The following is a 14,007-nucleotide window of genomic DNA, read 5'->3' as shown; positions in this document are numbered from 1 at the left end:
GGGTGATTTTTCTCAGCAGCCATGAGCTACTTCCCTATAAAGACACTTACCAACTAGGGGGGTTCTCTTGTTCCATATTCAATATGTCTATCATTTCCTGATTCAGACCCGTAATTAATTCTCTTGTTTTTTTATTATTATCATTACTACTACTATTATTTTTTCAATACAACAATAATTATTCCACCGATCCAAAATATAACGGTGCTTGCCTCAGAGCAATGGGGTTGCCCTAAATCTAAGAGTTTCTCTTTTATTGTCTGTGCAAAGCTCATTTTTGATGAATAAACTCTGTTTTCCTAGTCAATGGCCTCATAAACCAGGGCAGTGTGTAATCGACTTATTTCCTCCGATATAGTAAGAATTTAATCACTGACAGCTATTTCCCTCGGAAATGCTACGTCAATTCAAGATATGAAAAGACATATTATTCCAATGTCTTACTATTACGGTGAAGGGTTCGATCCGTGTACCTTTTCAATTGAGACTTTGGTCCCTGTGAAGGGCTCAGCCATTCTATTACGGTTCCGGGGTTCTAGCAGCATTGCGCTGCAGGGTGCACACCATCCTTAACCGGCCTCCGTGAAGAACTCCCTACTCCCTGCCCGCAAATAATACAGCTTTGCACTATTTTATTCACGGGTACGGAAAGTTCATCCCCACGACGATCGTTCAAGGAAGGTGCGATACACCTCACCGTTACGGTCCAGATTCGGACGGAAATCACCTGGGCGAAGATCTAAGGCGTATTGCGAAAATAGACGAGAGCACCTACTTTCAAGAACCGAACACAGGTTATCCAACAATCACGTTCTTATTACGTCATGCAATCTGTAAAAGAAAAACTGACAAATTTATATCTTATTGTGCCATTTATTTAAAATGAATAAACGTACCTGAGATAAACAAACTTTCCCTTACATTATTCGCCCCATTTACGTAATGAGTTCGTAAGTGCACTTTTATTACTCACTTCATTATATTGTCCGCCATGGCTTGATGAAAGACGTGATCACATTTTAAGTTGGAACACTATATATCCGTCGAATCCACTCACTAAAATCGTCCTTTCTTCCAATATTGAGAATTTAGCAGGCAGTCATTCCAAGTGAACACATTGATGACATTATGTCGTGGTTTTTGATAAAGAGTTGACTAGTTTTGATATATTTTAGTGTTGGTCGTTTACTACATGTCCGTTGCGTTTTAGTACCACCTTCCAAGTCCTTTGTGTTTTCTTTTAGTCTCCAACACGCCCCCTCGTTGTTATAAAATACTACTTGGGGCTAATTTGTTTTGATAATGAGTTGCGTAAGAATTGCCAAAATGTTCAAATTAATAATACTGTTTTCGTTAATAATTTCTACATATTCGAAGACAGTGATGGATTTCTAAATTACAAGGTAACTAATATTCCACTTAAAAAAAACGTTTGAGGACGAGATAATGTAGTGATCAGCAAAATAGCTGAGTCACTCACATTCACACACACCAACACAACACAACGAAAAACTAGTTGTCCTCTCATAACTTTCCTCTTCCTCTTCTTCTATCCTGTCTTTTAACACCACTAGGCGGCAGCACAATCAACAAGAAGCATACACTGCACAAAGTGTACGAATTCAGACGAACGTCACATAACGCTCTAACGCAGAATTTGCGTTTATACGAAAAATATTATAAGCAGAATTTTGGTACAGTTACATTGGCGTCGAAAGGAATGTACGTGCGCCATTGGATTCTCCAGTTAAACGATCTACAAGCTCAAAAACTTTGTCTGAAATTTTATCTTTACAAAACAGTGGACCTTTGTAAAGCATGAAAAATTTGCGGATCTTTTTGTCTACTGCTGAACTCAAATGTGATTGCAACAAAAATACCAAATCATTTTCTTTTATTTTGTATTTTCTTTCTTGGGACGCGTTATATTTCTCGTTTCTTTTTCTAACTTTTTCACTTCTACGGTAGTCAGCCATTATGAGTTTATTTTCCCAATTTACAGGTTCACTTTCATCATAGCTTTCGTTTGTTACAATGCCAAAATGCTTCAACACAGAATAATTTACTTTTACATTCAAATGAAGACTAGCAGGGCTGACACCTAAACTACTACATACAGAATAATTTAACAAAATGACAATCTGAGGTATGTATCTTTCCCAAGAAGTATGTTCCTCGTTACACAACAATTTAAACAATCTATTCGTCTCCCTATGGATACGTTCTACAATTGAGCTCTTTGGATGGTAAGGAGTTACATAGTGAATTTTAATACCATACTCTTCCATTTTAGATTTAAATTTTGCCGATACGAAACATCCACCATTGTCCACCAGTATGGATTTTGGAATTCCCATGGTTACAAAATAGTAATATTCTAAGCATCTCAAAACACATTTGGTCGTTGCATTTCTGATTGGGAACATCGTGTAATATCTACTAAATACATCCAAAATTGACAATGCAAATTTATTTCCAGTATGAGAAGGTGGATAAGGTCCTAACAAATCGATCGAGACCATGTCTCTTACATTCTTTACAGCTACAGTTTGTAAAGGTCTAGCTGGTGGCGAAGTTTCAACTTTAGTACGTTTACAGACAACACAGTCACGCAAATAATTGCTGATATCTCTACGCATGGACTTCCAATAACAACAATCACTTACAAAGCCTAAAACCTTTTCAAAACCAAAATGACCTTGTTCATGATAATTTTGAATTACATCGTTCACAAGTGAAGGAGGAATACAAATTTTCCATTGATTAGGAAAATGGTAACTACGATTCAACAAAATTCCATTTTCGATTTTGTAAAATTCACCAATATTTCGATTCTTAACCTTAACATAAGGATCGTTGGGATTCTCTAAGTACTTCATGATATTTTCATACTCCGGATGTTCTCTTTGCTTGCTAATTAAATCTTGTACAGACAAATGTTTAAAACAAGATGGCAACACTTCGTACTTATTAACTTCATACTTTTCAACCTCAGGGAACAGAATAATACGTGACAATGCATCGCTAGCTTGATTATCTTGACCTTTAATATATACAATTTGTACATCAAATCCCTGAATTTGCAAACTCCAACGAGCAAGTCTAGAATTCCACTGTCTCATTTTGTGCAAGTATACCAATGAGTTATGATCCGTGTAAATTTTTACATGCCTTCCATACAACAATTGAGACCAACGTTTGAGCGCGACTACAATTGAAAGACACTCACGTTCAGTCACAGTATAATTCTTCTCAGCAGGTTTTAACGTTCTACTATAAAACCCTAAAATATGTTTCTTACCATCCACTTCTTGAAAAAGAATGTTTCCTAAAGCAACTGAACTACAGTCTGTAATTAAACAAAAATCATGATCTAACAAAGGATGTGCAAGCATTACCTCTTGAACCAAATCACTTTTCAATTGGTTAAAACTATCTTCACAAGATTGATCCCAGATCCATTTTTTATTTTTCTTTAACAAACCAAATAAAGGTTCAGATTTTTGAGCGAAATTTTCGACAAATTTGGCACACCACTGGAACAAACCTAAAACTCTTTGCAATTCTTTTAAATTTCTAGGCCTTGGTAGGTCTTTAATACACTGTACATAAGAAGGATTTTTTGTTATGCCTTGCGGACTGATGTCGAACCCTAAAAAACTAAATTTCGTGTTACAAAAAGTACACTTTTGTAGATTTAATGTCATGCCAGCCTCGTAAACTTTCTGAAATATTTGATCCAAAAACTGTAACTGTTCTTCAAAAGTCATAGAAATTACAGAGACATCGTCGATGTACGAGACTACTTTTTCATATAAACCTGCCCCAAGGACAGTTTGCAAACACAACATAAAAGCAGCTCCTCCGTTTATGTAACCAAACGGAACTCGAGTATACTGATACATTTTTCCATTCCAACAAAAGGCTGTGTATTGTTTACTTTCTTTACTTAAACATACTTGTAAATAACTTCCCACAAAATCTAAACAAGACACGAATTGGATTCCTTGAAATTTGATAAGAAGGTCATCGATCTTATTGACTTTTAACTGCTTTAATTTCACAAATTTGTTCAATTGAGTTAAATCTACGACAGTACGAAGTTTACTAGTGTTTTTCTTAGCTACACACAACAAAGGATGTTAACCCTTTGAAGACCAATGGATGAAATTTGGTGACAATGGTGAAGTGATCAGTGTTGCAGGGTTCTATTTGTTTTTCTGCTTCTCTCAAAACAAATGTCCTGCCGAGCGCCAATGTAACCATACGGTTCAGCTCAGTCAATTTTTAAGAAGAAATTTTTAACTTTTTAAATGAACCTCGCATAATAGTGCTTCCAAGAATTTTTCTCTCAGCCAACAAACGAATGTGCATATATGTATGTACGTCTCGACTCCAACGGAAATCACAGAGTTCCCCTCTCCTTCCCATATAAGGAGCTAAAATTCAGCACAATGGACAAACGTCGTCTCAAAACATTCCTGTCTATGGGCTGTCATAGCTATTTTTAGCTCTTGACATCACCAAACTGCGTAGCGAACCGATTCTTTTGCCTAGCAACCAGACGAGACGGAAAGAAAAGGTGCTTTAGTCTGACTTACATACACGGGGAAGCAACCACGAATGAATTAGCTGGAACAAATATACGACAAAAATGAAGTATTTGTTACATACGTTTAGTGAACTCTTATTTAGAAACTAGAACGAACAATTATAAAGCATGAGAAACGTCAAGTAATATTTTGTTAAGTGCAACTGAATGTTATTTTAACAGTATGGAATTGGAGAACGGCATGCAATTCAATTCGCTACAAGGAGGATAAGATGAGAGCAACCCGCAACCTGCAGGACATCACCCCCGGATATCCAATACAGTCCCCCTTTCTAGTGTCAAAGTGAGTAAACAGTGCTAGTGAATAACAAAATCAACCATGTGACGAAATATAACGAATTATTCGTGTCTACCGCGACGACCGCGTCTTTCGTATCAAATGGGCTTAAATTATTGGTTATTAAAAGTGAAGTGCCACTGTTTGTGTATTATATGTTCATAAAGTTTTAGTGTTGTGAATTAAAAGTAAAGATAGAAATTCGAGTATTCTTTCAACATAATAATCATGGTTTAAATTTACATATGTTTATTTTAAGAAATAATCTAATTAATTTTTCTTTGCAGCACGAGTGATTAGCGCCTATGCAACTTAGTAATACATACATTAATAAATTGCATTAGCGCTATAGAATACAATTAGAGTTAACTTTGTGCCGGTTTCCCGTTACGTTCTGACCGAACTCTGAACCTGTTGTCCGACGGCTATATGGTCAGTTGCAATGGTCGATCAAACCCACTAGATAATGCTAAAGAAGACATTCGAGCGGTGGAGAATCGAACCCCAGACCATAGTAAATGTGTAAGCCCACTTTGGGACCGTAGGACACGAACCACGTACAGTAATAAAAGGGTTTATCCCGCAAGGGAGTGAGTAGAGTTGATCTCAATACTCTAGTATTCGGTTGATCCCTATGTGAGACGTACCTGGATCGAACCCAGTACTGCTATATATAGAGAACAGACAGGGACAGACGAGAATCGAACCCAGGACTGTAATATATGGTTTTCTCACGGGAACGTACCATGAACTTGAATACTCAACTTCCTTTTCTTTATAAATTTGCTTTACTTTTTAGAACGGGAACCGGAAAGTGACTAGATAGTTATTTATTGTAAAGAAAATGCTTATTTATTCACTTAAGATGATTTTGCTTTTTACTTCTTTTTTAACTATTTTTTTAATTTCACTTCTTGTTTTTAACTACTTTTTTTTCTTACGCACACAGGGGGGATTACGAAACAATCCAACCATTGGATCATGTACCTGCATTTTGGTTTTTGGTGTATAGCATTTGCCTAATTAGGAGTTTTAGGTAATTATCTTCAGGCAGCCGACGGACGTACACCCCTAGTATAGACAAGGGGGGCCCTGCTGAACCAGGGGGATAATATGCCTGTGACTCCCAAGCTTACGTGGGAAAGGATTTTAAACACTTATTGTCCCAAGCTTACATGGGAAAGGATTTTAAACACTTATTGCCGGACAAAACTTGACGAACTTTCATCCCTTGTAACGGGCGGTTCTGTTGTCCAGAGATAAACTGCCTATCATCCTCCCCAAAAGCAAACAGTAGGGATTTTAGCCACTTATCGCCGGACAAAACTTGACGAACTTTCATCCCGTGTAACGGGCGGTTCTATTGTCCAGAGATAAACTGACTGTGATCCCCCCCAAAGCTAGCAGAAGCATAAGCAGGTTTAGGGGGTTTGCAAGTAGATTAGACAAAAAACTGAATTATATCTTAACACTCGCGTCCCGATTTTACATTTCCATCACTACACAAGAAAACGTCGTGAGGTAGACTGAGTCTTGCTCTGCTGAACCTAGCAACTATTCCACTGACTTATAACAACATAAAGCGAGAGAAGTTGAGAATAGAAAATTTTCGTCGCCACTTCACTCCTTATAAAACGCACTACGTAGAGCAGAAGGATTGTACTTGTATATTAGAGTCATAAACTGAACACCGCCTAGGCCAAGTACGCCACTGGACTTTAATGACTTTACATAGTACAGTATAAAGTCGCGCTATTCAGAATGTCTAGATAGTGAGAAAATTCAATTTTCTGTCTTGTTATTAAACCATCATGAGTTAGTCACACTGTAGAATATTACACTAATTTACCTTTAATGAGGTTCAGTCATGTAATAATTAAAATGTCATTATTAAAGTATACTGTAGGATATCGTACTAGTCGGAATTCCGAAGATAGCCTGGTAAGATCTCAGACTTTAGACTGTTACAGATTAAAGGGTCAATACTCGTTTATTGGCCGCTAGATTGTTGCAAAATTATTTTGAGGTCTGTCTTCCAATTAAAGAGCTGATCAGCAACAAGCGTTAGTTATAAGGACCACATTGTGTTATATAAGATTGATTCTTTGTGACTTTTTTTAGGTCTTTTCCGGGAGTCCCCGGTTCATACCTCGAGGAGGCTTCCAGATGGGGTTATTCCGAAGGGGTTTCGGACTCCCGATCAATTGGTTCATTCCAACGAATGCTGCGGGGCAATTCTGATGGATCAGGTGTTATGGTCTTTGTTTCTCTTTCTTGCGGTCCCTTGATCGATTCCCGCTCAGTAGGAGGATTCTCATGGTAATAAGTGAAGAGCGGGGTATGGTCAATAAAGCAATCGGGGAGCACACGTGACGAGTGATATTGCGATCGGTTTGTCTTAAATTACACTATTTTTTCCTACTGTAAGTGTTTGATCGTCAGTAACCATCATTAATGCGTGGTACTGTTGGTTAATCAACCCAGTCTGTAATCAACCCGGAAGAAACAGAATGCAATTACATATAATAGAATTGCCTATAATTACCAATTACCAATATAATTACCTATGATTATCTATAATTACCTATAAGAGTGTGATTAATAAACAGCATGTAATTATTTACATGATTAAATACTATGAATCAAAAACAAAAGTATGATTGATAAAACAACAATTTCTCTGACTTATCATCGCTTGGTTTTTCAATAATAAACACAATGTCGTACATAATTAGCATCATTAGAGTAAACACTTTAGAGCATGGGTCGTGTGTAGCGTAGCGTAGCTTTAACAGCGCCATGGCCTCGTAGGCATTCCGTTTTTCGGCCAAGACTCCAACATGGGAGTTCTTGAGATGGCGGAGAAAACGTTCGTCAGGCATGAAACGTGTAAATCTGGTTGGGTCCATTTCTAAGAACATCTCAAACTCCCAGACCCCTATCAGTATTATGTGACCTATGTCATTGTGTAGACTAGCGAGTAAAATAGTGACTTCGGCACTGTGTTCAGTAGAATTGGCGTCAGTAACCGATGAGTGTTATCCCGACACAGGTAATGTGTCAGGGAGGGAGTGGGGTTCGAGATTAGCGCCCACACTGTCCTCAGTTCGTGCCGAGCAAGTAACATTCCGAACCAGGGTAAAGGAGCGGTCAGGTGACGGAACGTCACCAATACTAGGCTGTTAAGAGTCCAGTATATCTTCGACATAGATGTGAGTACTATATTTAGACTATCAACTTACTATTATATTGGAATTTTACCATTATGTTACAAACTTAATGAGAATTCGTTTCAGCGTTATCGTTAGAGTCGTCAGCCACAAGGAGAAATTTCATCCGGTCGCAGATCAGAGAGGGAGGAAGAGGGCGGACGTATAAAAAAGAAATAACTATTTGAGGGCTCTGCTTCCTGTGCAACAGGAAGTTATAATCTATCAAGTGCATATTTTCAAGTTGGTATAATCCAGTGCTATTATATACTTAGTAGAACGACAGGATGCCTACGGCAGTGGAGATCCGTCGTATGCAACTGAGAATATTTAGCCACTTCTGGAGGCAGATCTGCCGTCTAGTGTTTTCACCGGAAAATTACGGGTGTCCCGGTACTCGGGACCGTTTTCTGGCGTGGTGCCGCGGAACGTTACGTGTCAGCGACGGTTTTTTATTGGTAACGCGAGAGCTGTGCGAGTTTATTACCGTGGAACGTTCCGGCTGCCCCTCTCCCACAGTGCAACTAACCATGGAGGGGGGTGTTTGGTATGTCAATTACTAAAGGTAAGTGAATAATAAATATTGTACTTATGTATTTGCACACGTGGTGTGGCGAAATTCTGTACGGAGTATAATACCCCTAAGCACTGCGACACTTGGATTTCAGTAGGGTGTGCATGGAGTAATAGTCTACTGTAATTACTATACGTGTGTGCAGGGATTTATTTGTAGCCAAGGAACCCTGGGAATTTCCCCCTTCTAAGTTTTGGTTTCCCTCTCTCTAAGTTAATTTAGTTTTTCCAGCCTGGGGAAATATTTTTTTCCACCTTTCTTAGGCTATACAATCTGTTTTAAAGTACAATGATTCAACTTCATGTTTTAGTAACATTTTTAATACTTTTTAAGTACTATATTTATTGCCGCGAACTATGCTGGTCTTGTTTATAGAATTGTTTCTAGAAGAAAAATCTTCCAGCTGATACCACTGCTTATCATTCTTCATTTGATTAGCACAGTAATAATAATAATAACAATAAACATTTTCATTTATCAGTGAGCAGTCACTGCAGTTGTGAATTGGTAGCTTCTTCGTTACAAGCACGTTATACGGAAATGGATATTAGACTATATTTTAATAAAAGAAAAGCTCATGAGAATGAAAAGGCAAGTAATTCCGGTACACAAAGTAACAAGCTTTCGTCTGAAGGTAGTGCAACGTCGGAAACCGCATTATAGACCGCATTAAAAAAGTGAAAAGAAAAAAAAATGATTAACTTGGGGGTAGCCTATTAAACTAGTACCATAATTTCAAAGTAGGTAGGTTTAGAAATAACGTTGTCCCAACCCCACTTTAAAGTTGTTCTGCTATACGGAACACAATCTCTAAAGTTTGTTATGTCTCTAAAGTATAATCTCGTGTGTTCTAATATAATTAAGTTAAATAGTTTTGTATCAATAAGTATGATAAGCATTGGCGCAAATCCCGGGGGGACGGGGGGGACATGTCCCCCCAATGTTGGACCTGGGGGGACAGTCCCCCCAATAATCTGACTTAAAAAGTGCTTTTTGGGATAAGCTTGATGATTTGTGTCCTACTGCCACAAAGAAATGTAAGATGAAATTGATTTCTCTTGGTTTTCTATTTTTAAAAAAGAATCGTAATCTGTAGTATTTCAAACTGAACTTCGTGCTGTAGTGCATTTAGTAGTCTCATCAATATGTATTAATTCCACTTCCACTACTTGGGCACAAATTGCAATAAAAACCAGACACTAGCATGCGCAGGACATTGGGAATGTGGGTGCCAGATCTAAAGTACCACCATATGGAATGTCGTCTCCCCCCCTTCTTTTCCCTAAGAAAAGATAGCATCATTGCATCCGACGCTGCGTTGGCGACGCACGGCACACATGCAGATGGGAAATAATTAACACGTAATCTCTTCTCAGTTTGTAATAATTCTACATAAAAAAAAGTTTGTCTAATGGGGGTGCTAAGGCACCCATGGCACCCACGTTGCGCACGCCTGTGATGCCAGAGGAGGATATACCCCTCTCCTCATGCTGAAAAGTTGTCTCAGCTGTAGGTACGGGCACAAATTCCGGGAAAATGGGGAGACATGTCCTCCCCAACATTGGAACTGGAGGCTCTCCCAATAATCCGATTTGAAAAGTGCTTTTTGCAGAAAAGTGTGATGATTTGTGTCCGATTGCCACACAGGAAAGTGAGATGAAATTTGTTTCTCTTGGCTTTTTCATTTTTAATAAAAATGAAGGCGTGCGACTGTGCGTGACGTAACCTGATATGAAATCTTCTCTCCTTTTCGCCCCTAGGCCCTAGCACACGAAGAATATACAGACTATCCAATGTCAGTAGAACCCATCTTTTCAGTAAATGGGAATTTAATCTATTTGTAGTACGTATCAGCCTAGGCATCTACTCATGCTTCGTAAGCCAACTCTATGGCCTATGAAACCCGGAGGTTCAATGCCGCGTTCACAAAAGCTCTTCACTGACTTCTATCCTTAGTCAACTGGATCCAGTTTCTACTTTGTATTCCTATCTCTGCGAGATCCATCTTAATATAGTCCTCCCATATGCACCTAGGTCTTCCTAATGCCGGTTTTCCGATTGGCCTTCCAGTCAAGACTTTGAAAGCGTTTCTACTTTCTTTCATTCTAGCTACATGACCTGCCCACCTAAGCCTCCTAGACTTGATGACTCTAACAATGTTGGGTAAACCGTATAAATTATGTAGTTCCTCGTTATGAAGTTTCCGCCATTCTCCATTTCCGTTCCTCTTGGGTCCGAATATTTGTCTCAGGATCTTGTTCTCAAATACTGTCAGTCTACGTTCTTCCTTCAGAATAAGTGACCATGTTTCGCAACACACAGAACAACAGGTATGATTATCGTTTTATATATTTTAGGCTTCAAATTCCTCGACAGAATTTGCGACGACATGAGATTTGAACCGAATAGTAACACGAATTCCCTGCTTTTAGTCGACATTTAATTTCTTCGTGAATATGATTTTCCTCTGTTAATATTGATCTTAGATATTTGAAACTATCCACTTTATCAAAAGTATTATTTAATATTTTAACGCATCCATAATTTGCCATATTACGGTCCCGACGCACTTCCATGTATTTAGTTTTCTCTGCATTTGCTTCTAAACCCATGCCCCTGCAGGCGTTTAATAAGATCTGTGCATTTGTTTCTATTATTCTCCTGTCATCTCCTATTAACTTTACATCATCAGCATATGCCATAACCTGGTGAATACCGTTCAACTCTAGGCCCTGGTTGCTATCTTTGATTTTCCTTATAGCGTATTCCAGCACAAAATTAAGTAATAATGGCGACAACGCATCTCCTTGTTTCAGTCCATTTTCGACGTGAAAGCTCGTGGCCAAAAATTTTCCTACCCGGACTTTACTTTGGGATTCATTTAAACATGCCTTAATAGATCTAATTAGCTTTTTCGGTATTGCAAGTTGTGTAAGAACGTTGTACAACGTTTCTCTCCTAACCGAGTCGTAAGCCTTTCTAAAATCAATAAATAGTTGATGTACCGGGCTACTGTATTCCCACTTCTTTTCGAGTATTTGGCGAATGGTAAATATTTGGTCGATAATTGATCGATTTCGTCTAAATCCACACTGATAATCTTCAATCATTTCATCTGCGTATGCGGTCAATCTTGCTAATAGAATGTTTGAAAGGATTTTATAGGATGTTGAAAGAAGAGAGATGCCTCGATAAGTCAGTTTTGTCGCCTTTCTTGTGGATTGGAACAATGATTGATTCTTTCCATTCTTGTGGCAATTCTTCCTTGTTGTAGATAAGGAGAATGAGTTTGTGTATCTTGTTCCACAATTTTTCGCTTCCAGCTAAAATTAACTCAGCCGGAGTTTCGTTTACACCCGGATATTTGTGTTTCTTTAATTTCTTTATAGCGATTTCTACTTCTATTCGGTTGGGTTCTGGAATATACATTTCTGCGGTGTGTATCTCCCTTTCTCCACGCACATTAGTTTTTGCTGTGTGTTAAGCAAATCGTTAAAGAAATCTTTCCATCTTTTTAAAATGCTATCTGTATCAGTGAGAACTGTTCCATCAGCTTTCTTTAATATAAGCTCGAGGTTGATAGCCTCTCTTAAATTCATTGATCCCTTTATACATGTCCAGAATGTTTTTATTTTTACTATTATCTTCAAGTTCCTAAATTTTAGCTTTCAAAAAATCGCGTTTCTTTGTTCTAAAAGTTTTGGAAGTTTCCCGCCTGATGTCTACGAAATTTTGTGTGGTTATTTCATTCGGATTTTGTAGCCAACGTAATTTTGCTTGTTTTCTCTTTTCTGTTCGTTCGGACCATGATTTGTTGCTACGTATTTCGTCGTGTCCCAATTTTTCTTTTGAGATTGGATGCTTCGTAAGCAAAGAAAAAAATTAAGTTGCTGGAATATTTTTCTCCAGAATCTTAAGGTTACATCTGTTAACTAAAGAGCATATGACATGCGTTAGATTTCTGTAACGATTCCTTTAATGTTATTGAGATCAAGGGGGCCGATCCTGGGAAGTCAGAGGCCCCCCAAAAGCTCAGGTGGACCCCCTGTATTTTTATGAATATGTATTTTCTCTTGTTATATGTATTGTTTTATGCTTTTTTTATGAATGCCCCCCCTCCCAAGTTACAGAGAAATCGGCGTCCTTGATTGAGATTATCATCATTTTGCTCAAAGAGTATTGTTGCGTCATACATAAGTGATATTCTTTCTTCATAGTTTTGGGGAAATCATTATTTATATTATTATAAAACAATTTTAACGTGGATCTTTGTGGATGCCTAATTAGAAACATACCAATTATAAATATGCATGTAATCAGATTTCAGAATGTGTTCACGGCAGTGATTTGTAATACTGATATGTACTATTACTTCATCTACATGGCCTCTCTACAACAGTTGATCAGATTCATCTACCGTAATATGAGTTTCATCTCCCTTCTCTAGAATAAGCCTCAAATGTGCCCACCTTCCAATGTTGAAGACAACCAATGGCGTATTTAGGATTTTGTTTCGAGGGACTATGCCCAACACAAGGAAGGAAGTGGGCAATTGCCCACCTGAGTTTGAAAATTAAATATATTTTAATTTATGCATAAATTGAAGTTATAATGGCAAGAATTGCAGACCGATAAATCCTATGTGATATGATACAAAAATTTAGGAGTGAATCTAACCCTTTATTCTATTCATACAAGAAAAAGGAAGCATCCTCTTGGCCTTCCTAATTTCCCGGGCTAATTATTCCCCCGTTTTGATTTTTTTAAAATTCAAACATTTCCTTCTTTTAAAAATAACTAAACGATATAATTTTTCCTTTGTCATAATAATTAAAGTCCTGTCATGTTGATATCCGCGCAAGTTGGTGTGGAACACCAATTTCGCTTATCAACTCCTCTTAGTTTTGGTGTTACTGATGACGGCCGACTTGAATCACAACTGACAATGGTCGATAAAGTATGATAGATGAAATGAAAGAAAGTAACGTCAAGAAAAAGAAACAGAAAAGTAGAAAGGACGAAAGAAAGAATAAAAGACGCAGTTCTTATGAAATTTGGCAAATACAGTATTATTTCTGAACAAATAGCATAAGAAAATGGAAAGTCAATGACATTCTTAGAAATGGTTAGAAGAATTATTGTTGTACGTGGAATGCGAAAACCTAACAAATTTATTTCAGGGGGAGCTTGAGCCCGATAGCCTCCTGAATACGCCACTGAAGACAATTCTGTCCCCTGATTCTTCAGAGCATTGTTTTTCAACTTCATACATATTTTGAACATCGCTTACATACATACATACATACACACACACACACACACACATATATATATA

This window comes from Thermobia domestica, chromosome 10 (assembly GCF_964235325.1).
Source record: "Thermobia domestica chromosome 10, izTheDome1.hap1.1, whole genome shotgun sequence".
NCBI lineage: Eukaryota > Metazoa > Arthropoda > Insecta > Zygentoma > Lepismatidae > Thermobia > Thermobia domestica.
The sequence above is the reverse complement of the archived record's forward strand: the minus strand, read 5'-3'. Positions refer to the sequence as shown.